The sequence below is a fragment of the Muntiacus reevesi genome, chromosome 3, assembly GCF_963930625.1.
Source record: "Muntiacus reevesi chromosome 3, mMunRee1.1, whole genome shotgun sequence".
NCBI lineage: Eukaryota > Metazoa > Chordata > Mammalia > Artiodactyla > Cervidae > Muntiacus > Muntiacus reevesi.
In genome coordinates this window covers 101,477,020-101,495,439 of record NC_089251.1, presented here as the reverse complement: position 1 = coordinate 101,495,439, position 18,420 = coordinate 101,477,020, and the positions used below count along the sequence as shown (strand labels likewise).

The window sequence follows — 18,420 nt, the reverse complement described above, 5'->3', positions numbered from 1 at the left end:
TACAGCCTTGATGTACTCCTTTTCCTATTTAGCCAGTCTGTTTTTCCATGTCCAGTTCTAACTGTTGCTTCCTGACCTGCATACAGGTTTCTCAAGAGGCAGGTCAGGTGATGTGGTATTCCCATCTCTTTCAGAATTTTCCAGTTTATTGTGATCCACACAGTCAACCCCTGTCAAACAATGCTCATTCGTATAAAATTTTTGTCTGATTAGAAAATTTGAATTTTTTATTCAACTTTAAGTGTTTTATTTTTCATTAGAAACCACCATTATCCTATTCCACACTTTCCTCGTGGCATTTTTCACTTCCTCATTTCTGAACATGTAAATCAAAGAATTGAAAAAGGGAGTTAGGATGGTGTAAAATACGGCTACCATTTTGTCAAAGGAGAAAAAATATGGAGGTCATACATAAATGAGAGGGTAACAGCCAGGAAGGCCAGGGGTCTCCAATGGGAGGAAATAAGCTGCAAATGCCAGACATTCTTATCTCTTTTAAGCTGAAGGAGGAAACAAACTGGTGATATTTTATTTCCTTCTCTATACAAATTTAAAAGGAGGTTTCTCTTAAAATGCTGTGTTACCATGACACCTGGTTTCACCTGAAGCTAACTATTCTCAAACCTTCAGTTAACCAATCCATTTTTTCTTATGGAAATATTTGTCTTAAGCTATGTTAATGTACCCCAGACTCTGGCTTCAATCGCCAAAAGGCTCAGAACCTACTTGACAAACCAGTATGCTATACTCAAATATTGTTCCCCAATCTATGTAAATGAAACTATTTGTGTGGTAATCTGCCCTTCTACAAGATTCAAGTCAATCATTTTATGGCCTGGGATGAATTATCTGGTGACATTCTGAGTTTTAAGACATTCTTTTCTTTTCATTAACGGACTGCTAGTGGCTATATAACATCCAGCTGAAGACTAGCAGGGGGCACTCTTTCTGCCCCCTTCTGATGCCTATGTCAGAAGCTTCCTCTATCTCCTTTATACTTTAATAAAACTTTATTACACAAAAGCTATGAGCGATCCAGCCTCGTCTCTGGCCCCGGATTGAATTCACCTCCTCGGAGGCCAAGAATCCTGGCATCTTATCATTTAGCAACAACCTTTCATACATAAATATGCATGGGACAAAGAGCAAAACCACAACAGCAATGTCAGATCCACAGTTGGAGAGGGCTTTCTGGTGCCCTTCAAAGCTATGGGTTCTCAGACAGCAGGATGACCCCATAGGAGACAAGCAACAAGAAGAAAATTATGATGCAGAAAAACCCGCTGTTGGTGACCACCAAAAGGCCAAAAATGTGAGTGTCAGTGCAGGCAAGCTCTGGCAGTGTGTACAAGTCACACATGAAGTGATTGATGATGTTGGGGCCACAGAAACACAGCTGGAAAATGAAGAGAATCTGTATCACAGAATGCACCCTGTCCAGGCTACCGCCATCAGAAGGATGCAGAGTCTATGGTTCATGATAGAAGAATAGTTCTAGGGCTTGCAGATGGCCACATAGCAGTCATAGGCCATGGCACTGATGACAATCACCTCCACCCCAGCAAAGAAGTGTTCAGCAAAGAGCTGAGTCATGCAGCCTTAGAAGGAAATGGTTTTCCTCCAAAGGAGAGAGTCCACAATCACCTTTGGGACAATGACGGAGGAGAAGCACGCATCCAGGCAGGACAAAAAAGCCAGGAAGAAGTACATGGGGGAGCCCTGGAGTACTGGGCTGTTACTGATGGTCACCACAGTTAACAAGTTGCCCCTGACAGTTGCAATGTGAATGAACAAAAATGCAACAAATATTATTTTCTGCATGGTTGGATTCTGTGAAAACCCCAGGAGGACAAACTCATTTACAAAGCTTTGGTTTTTGCATAATTTCCAAGGAAAAGGCGAAAGGCACCTCAGTGAGCATGTAGGATCTACAATTAGAAGAGAGACAATTGTGCCTCAGACCAGTTTGGGGAGTCATCATAGTCATCAACAAATTGGTGCATCCATGTGAAAAATTGACTTATATTCTGTGCTTGCTTTTACATTAAGAACACAAAGCTAGAAATTTGTTGAAGGTGGTAGGGGGTACCAGGAAGAATTGAGGTTTAGATAAATTGCTAAATGTTTTAAGATAGAGCTTCAATGTAGGAGAAGGGTAGGGATCCACCTGGGGTGGGGATATGAAATAGTTGTTGTCTCAACTGCCAACTCTGGTCATATGTTAATAGTAGTGGTTTCCTGGAGTGAATTGTGACAAGAATTCTGAAGCCACATCCATGTTCTGAGGAAAGGAAAAGAGCAGTTTATTGGCCATGTATGCCATGTGCATGGGTGGGGGGGGGGGGCGTTGCATGCCATCCATGATCAGGTGACTTCCTTATCTACAGATAGAAGGAGAAATAAGACAAAACTGAAGACGTGCTTGGATCATGGCTATACTCCTAGTTATTTCTTTAAAATTAAAAAAAAAAAAATGAAACTTTAAAATCAACTAATTCATTCTTCAAAAAAAAAGAGAGAGAGAGATAGTTGGGTACACACCTTGCTGTAGACTAATACATAATAAATATCCATGTGTTAAGTTGGCTTTCTTAACACTCATTATTTAAAAACAAGAATAGAAGCTGACAAAAATAAGTAATACCTACTAATATGTACTATTATGATGACCAAGTTAAATAATGCAAGGAAGTAGTTGTTCAGAATTAAGTGGCTAGGAAACAGTCCACATCAGATCTTATTACCCAGTTTTACTGGTAGAAAGCCCATGCTTAAAGAGATAAAATTAAAAGAAATAACAGATGCTGGCTCTGGAGTTTTAACACAGAACCTCTGACTCCAGCATGCAAGTGACTGACTCTACAGGGAAAGAAGCAAAAATTTTTTCTAGCAAGAGTTTCAGAGCAGGAGGGGCTTCTCTAAAGTCTCCGTTCACTGTAGAGGTTATAACCTGATTCCTGTGTTCATGTTTGACTGATATTCTTGATGAAGGACACAGAGCCAATGATATAGAATTAGAAGGTAATGGCCGGATTATTTACAGATACAAACTGACAGGAACCACATAGGTAAGGAATAGAAACAGAATGCTGACTATAGACAAAGCCTGAGGCTTTATTAGTTGCTAACTATTTATTAAAGGTGGCCCAATCAGATCAAGCAGTACTCATGAGTGTGTGTCTGTTTCAAATGTATATGACTTACTGTAATGTAGGGAAATTCACATATAACTTCCCTACCCGTTTCACACAATTATAATGAGGGTCAAATTGGAAAATGTGAAATTGCTACTTATGATAAAATGCCCTTACTGATTTTAGTGACTCTTCTCTTACTTAAAAAGCCAAGCAGCTTATCCACAGAAAGTTTTTCCATTAGTCATCCAGATATTACTCCAACTTTTGACTTCATTTCTTATAGCAAGACACAGCTTTGAAGAATGACTGTCCTTTGCTGTTGTTTAGTCTTTCAGTCATGTCTGACTAGCCTGTCAGGCTCCTCTGTTCATAGGATTTCCCAGACAAGAACCCTGGAATGGGTTGTCATTTCCTTCTCAAGGGGATCTTTCCTACACAGGGATTGAACCCATTTATCCTGAATTGGCAGGTGGATTCTTTACTGCTAAACAACCAGGGAAATATGATTGTGTCCTTCCTTGTACATATGAGAAATTCATCAGTCAAGTGGCAAGTGAGTGTGTGTGTGTGTATGTGTGTGTGTGTGTGTGTGTGTGTGTGTGCGCGCGCGCGCATATATACTATCTATGCTTGTTAAATACGGAAATAAAAGAATTGAGCTTTCTGAAAGAATTAAAAATGAGTTGATATTTATGAATGACACTGACTGCTAACAAAAATGATTGAAAATATGAATAAAAGTAGCAAATATACAGATGTATATACAACATGTTTTTTACTTTAAAACAAATTGTTTCCAGTGTTCTAGACATCCCTAAACAGCGCCTGTATTCTGAACTCCATATTCAGCTATGTCATCAAGCAAACAAGAACATGAAACAAACCTTATAAGATCATTGGATCAGTTAATGACTATATATTAAAGAGTAAAGACTATTCATATATTCAGAGACAATAAAATGAAATAAAGACATCCAGTCCAGATTCATAGAGACCTAGGTTCAAATGAAAGCTCTTGTACTAAGTTATATTATGTGATGAGAAAAGTTACTTAGAATTCTCAGGAGCCGAGATTCTATTTTGTAACTGTGTATAGTAACAATACTTATTGATAAGGTTCTTGGAAGAATCAGATAAAGCAATATTGATATTCATAAAACCATTAATGCAGTTAGATGCCCTGGAGGAAAGTGCCATAAGTGCAAACAAGCTCCCAGAGCCTTTGACACAGAGCAGAAATGACAATCCTTTTACTCCTAATTTCTGCTTTACCATGATCTAGGTTTATTAATATCTTTACTCATCCTTTTACATTTTCACAAATATAAAACAATTTTACTGGTTACCACAATGAAGATATGATATCATTTACATTTGTGACACTTTTAAGTCTTTAATAAACCCTGAATACAATTTTATAGTCTTCAGACCTTCATGTGTGCATGTGGGGTACTAAGTTGCTTCAGTTGTGTCCGACTCTTTGTGGCCTTATGGGCTGTAGCCTGCCAAGCCCCTCTGTCCATGGGATTCTCCAGGCAAGAATACTGGAACGGATTTCTGTGCCCTTCTCCAGGGGATATTCCCGACCCAAGGATCAAACCTGCATCTCTTCTGTCTCCTGGATTGGCAGGCAGGTTCTTATCCATTAGCATCACCTAGGAAGCCCAGATCCTCAGGAGCCCACTTCTTTTTCAGGTAGTGTCATTGTACAAAGAAAATCAAATACAACCAATGGAGAGAAAGAGCAAGGCTCTGTATTAATCTAACAAGTAATTCTTAGGCTCTGTACTTCCCTAATCTGGGAAGTTTCTAAGAAATACTATTTTAGAATCAGATGCTTATTAAATATGAACAAATCAAACTGTTCTTTTTTTTAGATAAAAGGAATTTCCAAGATTACTATTAATACTTAGGCAATGGAGAGGACAGTGTCCTCAGAGTTAATGATCACAAGGTCTATGGTTAGAAATTATTTGAAAGGTAATTAAACACGCTGTGCTGTCCTGGATTGACCCCTAGAACAGAAAAGGGATAGAAGTGGAAAAGTTAGTGAAACATGATTAAAATCTTGTGCTTCTTTAAGAATAATAAAATCAATGTTCATTCCACAGTTTTGACAAATATACTACTAGTGATGTTAGATGATAATTATTAGGAGAAAATAATTTAGGAGTAGACAGAAACTCTGTATTATCTTGGCAACTTTTCTAATAATCTAAAATTATTCCAACATGAAAAGTTAATTAAAATAATATAATAATTGTTCAGTTTACAATATAAAAAATCTAGAAGCTACAGATTTATAGTCACGTGTCACTGAAGAAAGTACGAAGCTTCTGAGTCTTCTCCAATAAAATAGAGCATCATTTGTTCAAGCTGTTGACCTGTGAGAGTCAAATAAGACAGCTACTATGAACTACTTTGTAATGTATAATTCAAAAGGAAGATGTGGAATATTGATATAAGCTTTATTTTTTTAAATAGTGTTTACACATACAAAGTGCACTGAAGAATCTATCATGAGAATAAAATAGGTTTCTAAGTCAGGTTTTTAAAAAACGATGTCTTCTAAATTGCAATGAAACAGCTTCATTCATATTATCTAATTGGGAAATGTTTTAGCAAATATTTTTAGAGACATAAAAGTGACTACATTTTTTTATACAAGTAACCCCAACTCTAAAAATTATTCTGAGTTAAATAAAGTGATGTAAGTTTTATGGAAGATAACATTTCATTTATTAAAAAATCAGAAATATAAAAAATGTTGAATAAGATGTTTATGCAACTCAATCTACTATAAATTAATAACAAAATATGTTATGAATAAAACACTAATTAATAACATGAGGACATACTTGGTGAAGAATTTTTACAACATATTAAATGAAAAATTGTAGCAACCCTATTCATTAATAATGTATGAAGATAGTAGAGACTTTATTTTCAACATGCATTTTGAAATAATAACAAGAAAAATTAACATTAAAAATCAATTTTAAAACGTACAACATCATATTATTTATTACCTAAATATTTGTTCAGGAAAATATGATGTTTGAGGATTTTTTTTTTACTTATCCAGTGTCATTAATTTATACTGGTGGAACCAACATACTAACATAACATAGAATCTTGCACTGTAAGTATTTTCCTGCTGTAAAGAATCCACATATAGCTAAATTGTAGGCCTAGCCCTCCCTATCAATTTTCCCTTCATATGTTTTTCTTGGAAACAGCTTGTTCTGTTCATATTTCTGAGAAAACATCTCACGGGCTTCCCTTCCCTGACAAGTTCAGATGTTGAAGATGCACAGAAGATTGCTGAGGGCCCTTCACACTGTGAACTGAGGGCTCTGAACCATCTTTTGGACCTGGGACCCTGGAAATTTTGCCTACTGACTCTTACCATTACTCACTGTTTCCTTCCCATTAATTTTGGCAGCAATATTATTCTAGTATTGATCATTCTGAAAATAATATAGAAATTTCTGGGTCTAATTTAAAGTTGATGTAACTATTATATAATAGTTTATATAATAGCATTAAAAATAAATATAATATTCAAAATTATATGAGAAATTAATAAAGATGTCATTATATGCAGTGTTTTCTAATTATATTTTTTTATTAATTGGAAGCTAATTACTTCACAACATTTCAGTGGGTTTCCCATTCTAATTACCTTCCAAGTTAAATTCCTTGAATCCACTGCATTTTCATCCAGTATTGTTATTTACTCCAACAACAATAGTGTAATTTTTCATCTATTTAAGCATATTATTTCCTTTATACCCTGAGAAATGTGTTCTCTTCAGATTTCAGATCTTTTACTCTCTCCTCAATATTGCTCTGCTGATTTTCCTAAAAGTCTCAACTTATATGCTCTTACTATTTGGGGAATTTAGAAAAATAACCTTTCAATGTTCCTACCTGTGTCCTTCCTGATGGATGCCTGAGCCTTTTTTCCTTCTGTTGTCTTAATGATTTAGTTCATATTAAGAGAAAGAAAAAGCCACAACAACTCACACTAAGGCAGTTAGAAGCTTCAGCCATTTATGATTCTTGAACAATTCTGCAGCAGAAATTTAATGCTATTTATGACATCAAGTGTACATAGAGAAAATTAAATGAGCAAATTTAAAATCAGAAGACTCTGCTCTGTCAGTTGAGTAAGACACTGTTACCCTTCATGTCCTTTCCTGAGCCATTCTTTAGTGCTTTTTGTGGGAAATTAACTACTGTATTACATATCAATAGTTCTCTAAATAAATCACCTTCGTTTTACATAGGCATTATGTAGTCCATTTTTTTTTTAATCTAAAACACTATGATGAGGGGCAAATGAACGATAAATATAACATATAAAGAAACAATAATTAAATGATAACAAATTAAGAAACAATAATGATAAATGATAACATATCAAGAAACAGTAAATAAAGTGTTATTGACTAGCTCTAACAAAAATACTCAGATGTTGCATTTTATAGTTATTTGGATTGAACTTGAAGATAAAAAACTAATGATAACTCTAATTTCATTAGACTTGAATAGGAACACATAACCCTCCAAAAATGTTTCTATTCAAACAGCTGCTATATATTCAACACTTAAATTATTTCAAGTCCTATCTAATTAATTACACATGTATTATTTTACTGGTTTCCAAATCCTTTGGCCTTGTGAACATACAATCACAATTAAAAATTAGCATTCTGAGGGCAAAAACATTTATAAAACTGGCCCAAATGTACACAACTAAGTGATAGACCACAACTTGCCTTAAACTTGGTAGCCTGCATCACAATACCCATAATTTTACGTAATACATCACAATTTAAAATCACCTGTGAATATGCAAAAATGTGAATAATAAGTCTCACATGTGTCAGTCTCTTGAAAATTCTGGTAATGGTAATATCCTTCTCTCTATGGAGAAAAACCCATTGAACAGCTGGTCAAAATGTGAAATATAAAATTTCTAAGTCTTACTTCTACATCTAAGAAAGAGAGATGTTGCAATTCTGGCAGATGTGGTAAAGAATTTTCCCTACTGATTCTCAAACACTGTCTTCACCATGGTCTCAATGAAAACATAAAGAAGCAAAATTTTCCTCCTTGAACTTTAAGTGGAATTTAAAGAGGTTTCCCTGAGAAGTCATGAATCTTAGGATTGAATCTCAGTTTCCCTCAGGGTATGGACATTTCCCATCATTACAATTTCCCAAGACACAGTTACTTATGGTTTGACTTGCTCAAGTGTTTGTAAAAATTCTATGACCCCAATCAGTTAGTTGGTTTGTTTGTTTATTTGGGTTTTTTTGGGGGGGAGGGGAGTGCTTCTCCTGGGCTTCTATTTGTAGGTGCTTTCAATTCCCTTCATATTCAGAAAGAGAAAACTGTATAAATTAGGACAGAACATAGTCCCTTTGCAGACTGCAGTGAAATGTCTGTTTATTTACTAAATGCAAAAGATGAGTTCTGGGATAAGACACAGCATCTATCCATAAAGGCATGTACTGTGTGAGGACTAGAGCAACAGTCATGATTACTAAAGAGTAGCAACTTTTTTGTGTGAACGTTTTTCATGCAAAAAACTATATGCTAATCCAAAATCTGCTTTTCCTCTCTCGGTATTTGATCTTGATATGCCATAATTTTAAAATTAAAAGTACAGTTTCCAGAACTTAAAGAAATTTTTCTCTTTTCTTTTATTTGTTTAGAGAAAGATTGGCAGTTTGTTTACCCTGATGGAATGTAGCATTGATATTGAAGCTGGAGGGAAAATTGGGGCTTAGCTCATGAGGTCCCTGCAGAGAGTCTATATCAATGAGTGTGCCCCTCTCTTGTATTCTACCTATTTTAAATGTTTAGTAACACTCCCCAGAAAGAAACAGTGTTGAAGTGATTCATCAGAAAGGTAGATATTAATAATTGCCTAGACTTCATTTGAAGTTCTATGAAGTTGAACAGTTCTATGAAGACCTACAAGACCTTTTAGAACTAACACCAAAAGCAGATGTCCTTTCATTATAGGAGACTGGAATGCAAAAGTAGGAAGTCAAGAAACACCTGGAGTAACAGGCAAATTTGGCCTTGGAGTACAGAATGAAGCAGGGCAAAGGCTAATACAGTTTTGCCAAGAGAACACACTGGTCATGGCAAACACCCTCTTCCAACAACACAAGAGAAGACTCTACACATGGACATCAACAGATGGCCAACCCTGAAATCAGATTGATTATATTCTTTGCACCCAAAGATGGAGAAGTTCTATATAGTCAGCAAAAACAAGACCAGGAGCTAACTGTGGCTGAGATCATGAACTCCTTATTGCCAAATTCATACTTCAACTGAAGAAAGAAGGGAAAACCACTAGACCATTCAGGTATGACCTAAATCAAATCCCTATACAGTGGAAGTGAGAAATAGATTTAAGGGACTAGATCTGATAGACAGAGAGCCTGATGAACTATGGATCATGTTTGTGACATTGGACAGGAGAAAGGGATCAAGACCATCCCCATGGAAAAGAAATGCAAAAAGGCAAAATGGTTGTCTGAGGAAGCCTTACAAATAGCTGTGAAATGAAGAGAAATCAAAAGCAAAGGAGAAAAGGAAAGATATTCCCATATGAATGCAGAGTTCCAAAGAATAGCCAGGAGAGATAAGATCAATGCAAAGAAATAGGGGAAAAAAACAAAATGGAAAAGACTAGAGATCTCTTCAAGAAAATCAGAGATACCAAGGGAAAATTTCATGCAAAAATGTGCTCAATAAAGGACAGAAATGGTATGGACCTAACAGAAGCAGAAGATATTAAGAAGAGTTGGCAAGAATACACAGAAGAATTGAAAAAAAAAAAAATCTTCACGACCCAGAAAATCACAATGGTGTGATCACTCACCTAGAGCCAGACATCCTGGAATGTGAAGTCAAGTGCGCCTTAGGAAGCATCACTAAGAACAAAGCTAGTGGATGTGATGGAATTCCAGTTGAGCTATTTCAAATCCTGAAAGATGATGCTGTGAAAGTGCTGCACTCAATATGCCAGCAAATTTGGAAAACTCAGCAGTGATCATCGGACTGGAAAAGATCAGTTCTCATTCCAATCCCTAAGAAAGGCAGTCCCAAAGAATGCTCAAACTATCGCACAACTGCACTCATCTCACACGCTAGTAAAGTAATGCTCAAAATTCTCCAAGCCAGGCTTCAGCAATACGTGAACCGAGACCTTCCAGATGTTCAAGCTGGTTTTAGAAAAGGCAGAGGAACCAGAGATCAAATTGCCAACATCTGCTGGATCATCAAAAAGCAAGAGAGTTCCAGAAAAACATCTATTTCTGCTTTATTGACTAAGCCAAAGCCTTCAACTGTGTGGATCACAATAAACTGTGGAAAATTCTGAAAGAGATGGGAATACCAGACCACCTGACCTGCATCTTGAGAAACCTGTATTCAGGGCAGGAAGCAACAGTTAGAACTAGACATGGGACAACAGACTGGTTCCAAATAGGAAAAGGAGTACGTCAAGGCTGTATAATGTCACCCTGCTTATTTAACTTATATGCAGAGTGCATCATGAGAAACGCTGGGCTGGAAGAAGCACAAGCTGGAATCAAGATTGCTGGGAGAAATATCAATAACCTCACATATTCAGATGACACATGGCAGAAAGTGAAGAGGAACTGAAATGCCTCTTGATGAAAGTGAAAGAGGAGAGTGGAAAAGTTGGCTTAAAGCTTAACATTCAGAAAACTAAGATCATGGCATCTGGTCCCTTCACCTCATGGGAAATAGATGGGGAGACAGCAGAAACAGTGTCAGACTTTATTTTTCTGGGCTCCAAAATCACTGCAGATGGTGACTGCAGCCATGAAATTAAAAGACACTTACTCCTTGGAAGGAAAGTTATGGCCAGTCTATATAGCATATTAAAAAGCAGAGACATTACTTTGCCAACAAAGGTCCATCTAATCAAGGCTATGGTTTTTCCAGTGGTCATGTATGGATGTGAGAGTTGGACTGTGAAGAAAGCTGAGTGCCGAAAAATTGATGCTTTTGAACTATGGTGTTGGAGAAGACTCTTGAGAGTCCCTTGAACTGCCAGGAAATCCAACCAGCCCATCCTAAAGGAGATCAGTCCTGGGTGTTCATTGAAGGACTGATGCTGAAGCTGTAACTCCAATACTTTGGCCACCTCATGCGAAGAGTTGACTCATTGGAAAAAGACCCTGATGCTGGGAGGAATAAGGAGCAGGAGGAGAAGGGGAGGACAGAGGATGAGATGGCTGGATGACATCACCGACTCAATGGGCATGAGTTTGAGTAAACTCCGGGAGTTGGTGATGGACAGGGAGACCTGGGGTGCTGCAATTCCTGGGGTCGCAAACTGTCCGGCACGACTGAGCGACTGAACTGAAATGAACTGAGACTTCATTTGCACAAGGTATTAAGGGACAAGTGCTATTATATTTTCCGTGAAATTTTTGATGCTTTCCTGACATGGGATAGCCATCTGACATGGACTACTCTCCTACAGGTGATATTTTAAAATTATGACTCAACAACAGAACTCCAGCAATTAATCCTGGAACTCTGATTTTTACTTCAAAACACATGTAGCATCTTCTACTTTATTCCAAGTCCTGATTTACTTAATCCTTTATTATTTGCTTCAGCTAGAGGAAGTGAGTGGGATAAGAAACAATCCTGTGATGATGGGGTGGGGCAGATAATGTACCAGGTATGTTATGGAAACAGGGTAAATTCAGAAAGACCTTACAAGTCAGAAAAGGAAGAAGGACCCAAGGAGCAAAAAGCACAAAGAGTGTGTGAAATGAGAGGATGCTGTGGAGGGGAGTTAAGTGACCACATGGCACTTTCAGAATTTATCCAGTAGTCCATGCTTCCTGACAGATTAAAATTCCATCCATCCTGATCAAAAATTAATTGCATTATAGCATTTATATTAAATCTACAAATATGGAGGACTCAAGTCTGGACCGTTTCTTCTGTTATTTAGGATTCTTTATTCATGGGAATATAGCAAAAAATTAAAAACTAAAGCTTTGTGATATCTTCTTACAATTAATAAATCTAGTTTCCTATTCTTCTCTTCTGTCAGCAAACTTATTTAAAGACAGGCACACATGCATATCAATTTAGAATTGTCATATCAATTCCCATGAAAATATGCTTTGTCACTGGGACCCGTGTAAGAAATCTACTAGTCACTTAGGTGGAAATACCATGTCGGGATTTGGATTTCCAGGTCTCAACCTCAAAGAATCATAGCTTAAAGAAGGTGTGCCAAGAAAGATGGGATGAAACACTGCTGGTGGATTCTGTAAGATGAGAAGTGAGTGATGACAGTTATGTTGAATAACATAGAGATCACTGGTGACCCAGAAAAGAGAAATTTAACTGAAGTGTGGCTGAAAGTGTTTAAACAGAGCAGAAGGAGAGAAATGGGAGAAAGTGTTAGAGAATCTCTTGTGTTCTGTAAGAAAGAGGAGAGAATGAAATGAAAGAGTAACTGATGAAGGAAAAGGAATCAATGGAAGATTTTACTTGAAAGATGAAGGGTATAACAGATTTGCTTCTTTACTGATGTAAAATTGTCAAATAAAAAGTGAAATGTAGATAAAAATAGATATGGAAGCTATTTTTAGACCAATGCCCTCACGCAAACAAGAAGGAAATAAGGTCTAGTGTACAATAAAGAGGTTGTTGACTTTGCATAGGAACATAGATAATGAATGCATTTTTAAGAGTAGGTAAGAAGGTAGCAAATATCTGAATGGGTGGTGGAAATCGGTAGATGTAGTTGTAATAGTCTAAGCAAGTTCCCTTCAGATAGCTTACATTTTCAGAATGAAATAGGAAGTAAACTTATTTAATGTCTCTAAATAAGTTGCATGTTTGCCGTAGGTTTTTTTTAGACCAATACTCTCCTTCGAATTAAAATGCTATCTTATTCCTACTTTGTAATGTCTTTGTATCATAAACAGTATTGAATTCTGATACACAAATTAGATTATTTGCAATCAATTATCCACAGTGAATTTCTTTTAAAAAGCAGCAAGACCAAGATTTGTTTCAAAATAAAAGCATTAAAGAACCAAACAAAAAAGGTGAGCAGTGAGCTGAAAAGTAATATGTTTAATGAATAAAGCTATTTCATGTGAAGAAATTAGGGAAACCTACAGAAGAGCAAAGAGATTTGTGGAATATAATTGCACGTAATAACTTCAGCATGAATGGTCAGAATGGCCTTAATTTTGTAATACAAAATGTAAATTCTGGACCTACACTGATGCTGGAGAATTACCAAAAATATTATTTAGCTTTAGGGATCTCATTATGAACCTTCCAATTCTCATAATTAAAATAGTAAAAATGATCTTCAGAAAGTTCTCACAGAGATCAACATATCAAACTGCCAGCAGCCTTTTCTTCTTCTCTCACATGAGGCAAGAAAAATAATTATTAGGTGAATCCAGATGTTCAATTTTAAGATATTGTAGGCAACCAGTAAACATTGTGCTCTGTTATGATGTAGGAAAAATCAAATAGATGCTCTGTGCAAATATGTGTGCATACGTATCAAGTTGCTTCAGTCATGTCCTACTAGTTACAACCCTATGGAGCCCACCAGGCTCCACTATTCATGGGATTTTCCAGGAAAGAATACTGGAGTAGGTTGCCATGCCTTCCACCAGGGAATCTTCCCAACCCAGGGATTGAACTAGTGCCTCTTATGTCTTCTGCATTGTCAGGTGTGTTCTTCACCACTTGCACCATCTGGGAAGCCCATTTGCAAAGATGTTTGATGCCAAATTGTTGAGTTATTCATAAACACATGAAGGATTTGATTTTTAACTATTCTTCTAATCAAAATTATTCTGATGCTGATAATTCATTTTGAACTTAAAAGTCAAAAAATAACAGATTTCTTGATCAGAAGAAATCTGTTAAATTTTCACATCTCGCCTTACATCAGAAGAAACCTGTGCAATTTTCACATCTCACCTTGCATCACATTCCCTCCTGTCCACTGACTATCTTTAGTTCAGTTCAGTTGCTAGGTTGTGTCTGACTCTTTGCAACCCCGTGAACAGCAGCACGCCAGGCCTCCCTTTCCATCACCAGCTCCTGGAGTTCACCCAATTCCTGTCCATCGAGTTGGTGATGTCATCCAACCATCTCATCCTCTGCTGTCCCCTTCTCCTCCTGCCCTCAATCTGCCCCAGCATCAGACTCTTTTGAAAAATGAGTCAGCTCTTCGTATCAGGTGGCCAAAGTGCTGGAGTTTCAGTTTCAACATCAGTTCTGCCAGTGAACACTCAGGACTGATCTCTTTTAGGATGGACTGGTTGGATCTGCTTGTAGTCCAAGAGACTCTCAAGAGTCTTCTGTCTAACACCACAGTTCAAAATCATCTATTCTTTGATGCTCAGCTTTCTTTATAGTCCAACTCTCACATCCATACATGACCACTGGAAAAGCCACAGCTTTGACTAGATAGACCATTGTTGGCAACGTAATATCTCTACTTTTTAATATGCTGTCTAGGTTGGCCATAACTTTCCTTCCAAGGAGTAAACATCTTTTAATTTCATGGCTGCAGTCACCGTCTGCAGTGATTTTGGAGCCCCCCCCCCAACAAAAAAAAGTCATCCACTGTTTCCACTGTTTCCCCATCTATTTGCCATGAAGTGATGGGACAGGATGCCATGATCTTAGTTTTTTGAATGTTGAGCTTTAAGCCAACTTTTTCACTCTCCTCTTTCACTTTCATCTAGAGGCTGTTTAGTTCTTCTTCACTTTCTGCCATAAGGGTGGTGACATCTGCATATCTGAGGTTATTGATATTTATCCTGGCAACCTTGATTCCAGCTTGTGCTTTCTCTAGCCCAGCGTTTCTCATGATGTACTCTGCATATAAGTTAAATAAGCAGGGTGACAGTATACAGCCTTGACGTACTCCTTTTCCTATTTGGAACCATTCTGTTGTTCCATGTCCAGTTCAAACTGTTGCTTCCTGACCTACATACAGGTTTCTCAAGAGGCAGGTCAAATGGTCTGGTATTCCCATCTCTTTCTGAATTTTCCACAGTTTGTGGTGATTCACACAGTCAAAGGCTTTGGCTTAGTCAATAAAGCAGAAATAGATGTTTCTCTGGAACTCTCTTGCTTTTTTGATGATCCAGCAGATGTTGGCAATTTGATCTCTGGTTCCTCTGCCTTTTCTAAAACCAGCTTGAACATCTGGAAGTTCACAGTTCACATATGGCTGAAGCCTGGCTTGGAGAATTTTGAGCATTACTTTACTAGCGTGTGAGATGAGTGCAATTGTGCGGTAGTTTGAGCATTCTTTGGGATTGCCTCTCTTAGGGATTGGAATGAAAACTGACCTTTTCCAATTCTACAACCACTGCTGAGTTTTCCAAATTTGCTGGCATATTGGGTGCATCAATTTCACAGCATTCTCCTTCAGGATTTGAAATAGCTCAACTGGAAATCCATCACCTCCACTTGCTTTGTTCTTAGTGGTGCTTCCTAAGGCCCACTTGACTTCACATTCCAGGATGTCTGGCTCTAGGTGAGTGATCACACCATTGTGATTATCTGGGTCATGTAGATCTTTTTTGTACAGTTCCTCTGTGTATTCTTGACACCTCTTCTTAATATCTTCTGCTTCTTTTAGGTCCATACCATTTCTGTCCTTTATTGAGCCCATCTTTGCATGAAGTGTTCCTGTGGTATCTCTAATTTTCTTGAGTATATCTCTATTCTTTCCCATTCTATTATTTTCCTATATTTCTTTGCATTGATCACTGAAGAAGGCTTTCTTATCTCTCCTTGGTATTCTTTGGAACTCTGCATTCAAATGGATCTATCTTTCTTTTTCTCCTTTGATTTTCACTTCTCTTCTTTTCACAGGTCTTTGTAAGGCCTCCTCAGAGAGCCATTTTGCATTTTTACATTTCTTCTTCTTCTTCTTTTTTCTTTTTTAAGGCTTTGCAGCCATATTATTTCACAGATATGTGCTTCTTATAATATTTATTTTACACAGCTTTTTTTTTCTTAAATATGGAATTAATCCCCATCCACACTTTCATTCAATGATAACAGGACTAAAGGTGTCCAGATTAAAGAGATTTTAGGCCAGCTTGTCATTAGGTGCAGGTTCTCATCCTTCATCAGTTTGCTGAGTTTTATACTTGGCTGAAGGAGTGGTGATTAACTGTGAGGTGGTGATCATTGAGGCCAGGCAGAGAAACAGAGAAGTAGCCCATCAGAGCAGATACTGGATTGCAGGGGACCTGAGTATGTGCTTGGAAATTCAAGGCAGAGAATGGCCAGTGTGGTGGGAAAGGGTAGGCAAGGACTCAGCTAGAGACAGTTCACCTAAGGATCAGAAGGTGAAGAGATGATTGATTGCTAGAAAATCAGAGACCAAATTTTGAAATTGTCGGGAGTAACCGCAGAAGGGGCAACATGCATTTCTTTTTCTTGGCCAGAAATGATCAGATAATCGTTTCTGATTATCTTGACCTTCTTCTATTCAGGCTGACTTCTAACTTAAAAGTTTTTCACAAGCTTTTCAAGAGTCCCTTCAAATGCTCTTCTCACTGATGTGTTTAAGGATCATTCTGTCCCATCATTTAGGTCTCAGTTTAGAAGTAACCTTTCAGAAAAGCTTCCTTTCCACCTAACTAAAGTTGTCTGGTCACATAGGCACCATTCCACTACAGTTTCTGACAATCAGTTAACATTTCATGAATTTATTTTCATTTCTATGTATTGTCTCCTGCACTAGAATGTCAATCCCAAGGTAAAAGAGAAGCATCACCTTATTTGTGACTGTGTAACCTGATCTTAAAGAGTATCTGACACTTCATACAAAGTAAGCAAATATTCTTCAGTAAATAAATGAACCTCATAGTTTTCAAAAATAAGTGACAATAATTAACATGAAATATCTACTGTATACACATATTTTTGTGTATACAAGTAAATACTGGCTTAAATATTGCCCTTGCTTGAAATACTATGACTGATATTGTAATTATTTCTATCATACACGCTAAGTATTTTTTAAAATTAAGAAAACTATAACAGAATGCTAATTTACTCTAAGACATTAGATTTCCCATATGCTAGGTTAGGGAGGCAGTTTAAAAGGGATCAGCATCTCTCTAGTGACAGGCAAAGCAAAATCTGGAGGAAAAGAAATGTTATTGGATTTTCAAATCCAACTCTATGATGTAATAGCAAGAAAATTTTTCCCACAGTTAAAGAAAAATTTAGGTCTTTCTAGAGTTATTTTTTTCTCATAAAGGGCATAGCTACAGGAACAAGATTGTGAAGTATGTTGACTCCCAGTGTGAGTGATTCTTATTCTGCCTCTTTAAAGGAGAAATAACAGCAGCAGAGAATTTTGGCAGTGCTGTAACCCTTATTAAATAGTAAACTACTAAGTAAAGTACTAATCTGGAGTTGTATTTGCTTTGAAATGTTTCCAAAAGAGACACTTGGAAACATGAAATCAGATAATTCTAACTCCTATATTTCATATATATATGTATATATATATAAAAAACTAGGGGTATATATATATATATATACACCCCTAGTTTTTTGGCATTAATTTGTATTAAGAAAAAACAACTTATATTGTTGTTTGACTTATATTCATTCAACAATATTTATTAAGCACAGCATGAAATAATAAACATAATCTCTGATCTTACAGGGATTACAAATATGTTGGAGGGAAAAGAGAAAATAAAAGTCAAGAAATAATTGCTAAAGTTTAGTTTCTGACATTGATACTAAGACTATAATCAGATGAAGAGTTAAAGAGTTACCTAGAAGAAAGTCATCAGGGAAAATGTCTAAGGAGATGACAATTCACCTGAAAGAAGAAAAAAAAGTAAAAATAGAGCCAGAGAAGAAGAACTCTGGGAAAGAGAATTTCAGGAGTGGGCAGAGTAAGGAAAGCAAAAGCCATAAACTAGAGAAGGCTTGAAGTATTCAAAAGGCAGGAGAAAAATGTAGAGAGAGAAAGAGAAAGTGGGCAGAGCCTTGTGAGAAAAGGAATGGAGCACAAAATGCAATGGAGAGGTGGGGAGTAACAGGATTATAGAATCTTAGCCTGATTTGCATGGTTAAATGATGCCAGTGACTGCTGTATCCTCAATAGATCGGAATGAATGGAAGGGTAAAAGCACACTGTCCTTGTAAGGAAGAATTGCTCTTAGCATGTAAG

The 18,420-nt window shown here is 37.0% G+C and overlaps 1 pseudogene; it reads right to left on the bottom strand.

Annotated features, from left to right (window-relative positions):
* Window positions 1-246: 246 nt before the first annotated feature.
* On the bottom strand, window positions 247-2,769 carry LOC136162810 (olfactory receptor 4C15-like; annotated as a pseudogene).
* Window positions 2,770-18,420: the final 15,651 nt, after the last annotated feature.